Below are 4,140 nucleotides of genomic sequence, written 5' to 3'. Positions count from 1 at the left end.
ATGAAAATGCCGTGGTCAGAGGCGTGGCGGAATTCACTCAGCTGTTCACCTCCCACATCTGTTGGCAGTGTAAGGAGACAGCTGGTAACACATGCAGAGATGTAGATTTGGCAACGATTGTTGAAGTTAAGACTGGATAAAATCACCACTAAAGACAGAGGAGTCAAGAGCAGCTCCCTTGGGAATAGCAACAATTAAACGGCAGATAGAAAAAGAGCCCAAAGGGATAAACAAAGGCAGAAGTGCAGAAAGACGTGGGCTTGATGTGAAACCAATTGAGGTTGTTTGGCAAGTGAGACGTTCAGGAAATCTGAACCTACAGCTCAGAAGTTACGTGTCGTTACAGAAGTGACTGGAGGACTGGGCGTGGTTCTGCACTGCTGTGACAACATTAGCATTTGAGAGCTTGAGGCAACCTGATAGTGAGAGCAAGACCAGCCTGAGCAACACTGCAAGACCTTGTCTCAAAAAGCCAAAACAAAGCCAGGCTGTGGTGGCACCATGCCTTTAATTCCAGCACCAGGGAAGCAGAGACAGGGGGATTTCTGTGAGGTCCAGGCCAGACTGGTCTACAGAGTGAGTTCCAGGACAGCCAGGGCTTTACACTGTGAAACTCTGTCTCAAACAAACAAACAAAAAATGCACACAAAAGCGAAATTAGGCACATGATGGTCTTGCCCAGTGAAAGTATGGGAAAGAGGGCTAAAGATAAATTCCTGCAGAGTCTGCAAGAATCTGTGAGCTTAGGTGTGAGAGAAAAAAGGCAGACCTGCAGAAAGGGAGTTGAGCAACAGCTGGAGATAAGAAACAATCTGGGATGGGGCTGGAGAGATGGCTCAGTGGTTAAGAGCATTGCCTGAGTTCAATTCCCAGCAACCACATGGTGGCTCACAACCATCTGGTGCCCTCTTCTGGCCCGCAGACATACACACAGACAGAACATTGTATACATAATAAATAAATAAATAAATATTAAAAAAAAAAGAAACAATCTGGGAGGGCTGACCTCCCAGATACCACGGACATTTCAAGACGCGTACAGTCAACATGGCAAGTGGAAAAAAAAAAAAGAGGTCCTGCGTGCTGGAAACTGAACTGAGAAGGGAGGACCAATAGCAAGGAGGTCTTGGGAAGTAATGTTTGTGTTAGTGGAACTCTTTCCCCAGGAGTTGGGGATGGAAGCAGACCACATGGATTTCAAAATGGTCACACACTCTGGTAAGATGGCTCAGTGCCTAAAAATACCTGCTGCCAAGTCTGGAGACCTGAATTCAATGCTTGGGACCCACGGAGAAGAAGGAGAGAACTTCCAAAATGTTTCCTCCTACCTCTGCTTGAGGACCATGACATGTGTGCACACATGCACAGGTATACATAAACGATAAGATATAATTTAGAATTTTTAAGATAGTGCCTCTATATATCTCTGACTATCCTGGGACTCACTATGTAGAGCCAGGCTAGCCTTGAACTCTAGGGGTTCTGCCTGCCGCTGTCTCCCAGATGCTGGGATTAAGGACGAGCGCCACCACACCTGATTGTATGATTGAATGAGTGAGCAGAGCTGGAGAGATGGTTCAGGACTTAAAGCTGTGTCCTGCTCTTGCAGAGGACCTGAGTTTGATTCCTGTAACGGCGTAAACGAATGCAGACAGATTGTAAAAATATATATAGCTTTAATGGCAAAATAGACTTACAGAACCACCGTTCCGCGGAGACCAGGAAAGCAGAAAGGGCCAGCTGGGAGCACGCTTGCCAAATTTATAGGCCAACATTAGCCCGAAGCGAACACGCCCCCTAAGGGGTGGGACTTATCCCTACATCTCCCCTTTTTGTCTAAATAAGACAGAACTAAACCAAATACAACTATATACAATAACAACAAATAATAAATATAACAAACAATATTGAGAACAAAAGCTTTGCTAAGCATTCTATCTCAAGGAGTCCAAATAATGTAGAGAGTAACTACAATTATATAATCTTCAACTCAGTCAAAGATCTGAGAAGGGAATAAACACTACTCAACAAACGAGATGTATCCAAAATGTGCAACAATTGACAGAGACAACTGACTACCTGGGCAATCACCCAAAGTCTCGTTTGCAACGTTGAGTCAACCAATTTTGGTTAAGGCCTAACATAACTGACATACCATTATTAAAGGCAAGGAACTTTTCAAAACTATCTTATCCTGTCTTGGCAGGATATGACAGTCCTGTTTTATCCATTGATGCACGCTCTGTATCTCTGTCAGTGGTTGAGGTATGGGCATTTCTTTGCCCAAAGGCCAGTTCTGCCAAATAGAAAGGCTCCAGATGGAGTGTCTTTGGTGCTCAACATTCTCTCGGGAATAGAGCGGTGTTGCCAGGAGCAATTGTGTCTCACTATCACGAAACTCTGAGTTAGATTAAAGGCCATTTTCTACAGCTCTTTGAAGAGGTCGAAGATTATCTATCTATACTGAGTATAATCTCTATATATCTAGAGAACCTGATTAGTCTAATTATAAATGACAAACTTAGATGAATATTTATCTATATAATTCTCAATATCTATCTAACTTAAAGACTAAGACAATAAACAACTGTGTAACAAATGAGGATAATGACCTCCAAATATAAACACTGTACAAATATACATCACAATATGGTAAATATATATCAATACACAAACATTATATAAGTATCTTAATCAGAGGTAGAAATGTACACTGCAATATGGTAAATATATACAATATATATCAATACAATATATGTCAATACATAAAAATGTTTTAAACAGAGATAGAAACATGCATGCATACAGTAGTCAATGATTTAACTTTGTATCAATATACAAGAATCGATACCAATATATTTGTCTAAAAGCAGTAACTCATAATTATAAATCTATTATCCCATCATTCCCTCTTTTTTTTTTCAAAATGATCCCTGAGCTTATAAAATTCCTCCCCCAACCTCCCAACCCCTAAATGATGTCCCTAAACCCAGGGGTAAACTTTACTGGGAGAGGGGACGTCATCCTCTAGAATTACTTCCAGCTGTCATGGGGGCGACGTTCTTTCTGGGGGATCCTGTGAAAGTAAAATGATGGTTAAATTTCAAGATCAATGTCTTTTAAAATTGCAAATAGTCTCTGAGTATTTTGTGGAGGTCTGGCCAGAATGTTGTACAAGATGTGCACCATTTCAGCTAACCAAGTTGGGATCGTCTTGTGCAGCTGATATCCAAAACAGGTCTTGTAGTAGAGCTATCAGTATCATGACGTCATATCAACCAGGTAGAGTTGTTGTTGTGGGGCCCCATCTTCTTCCTGGAAACTTCAAATGTCACTTCAGGAAAAACTCATTGTTCATTGTGAAAAACTTAAACATTAATCATATAGACATATATAGACATACATATATATATATTCAATGAAAGGCATGATAGATATATTCAATGAAAAGTATGATAGATTTGAAGAAAAGCAAAGATGTTTTCTAAACTCATATTTCTTTCTGTCCCATATCATGACTCTTGACATGAGACAGAAACTCCAGAAACTCTGGGTTTTTCTCTTACTAACAGGCTTGGAATTGGAGAGGGACTGAGCCAGAGTCCAACTTCAAAACCAGATCTATATATTTATAAAGAAATGTTTAATAAGACATATATATATAAAAATTAATACTTACAAAATGTGTCCATCCATCAGTAATTAAATATTCAGAGTCCCTCAATTTCTTTGAAGATGAGTATTTTCCTGTGGAGATAAGAAAAGAACTCTGCCTCCAACCTATCTGTATTTCTTACCATCAGTATGTTCGCCATCCTTATGAAAGAATTGTTATTTATCTTTTCCAAGTGGCTTCTCTTCTTCAGACCGAACCTTTATTAATTTTGATGGTATCCACAATTTTTCCTCACCTGTGGAGATAAGAGCAAAACCCCTTCCCCAACGTAGCACACCTTTTGGCTTCCATTGTGAGGTCAGCACATCCTTGAAATAAACTGGTTGATTTAGTTCAGTAGACTTTTCCATTATCCAATGTCTTTCTGCAGCCGTTGTTCCCTTCTCATTAGCGTTGAGAAAATTCAAGGTTAACAAAGCATTATGTAACCTATTTCTGGGGGTGTTTTCCACCCCTTTCTGTTT

This window comes from Microtus oregoni, unplaced genomic scaffold (assembly GCF_018167655.1).
Source record: "Microtus oregoni isolate MIOR12 unplaced genomic scaffold, Mior012 000060F_ref0000265, whole genome shotgun sequence".
NCBI classification, from domain to species: domain Eukaryota; kingdom Metazoa; phylum Chordata; class Mammalia; order Rodentia; family Cricetidae; genus Microtus; species Microtus oregoni.
This window is presented reverse-complemented; position numbering follows the sequence as displayed.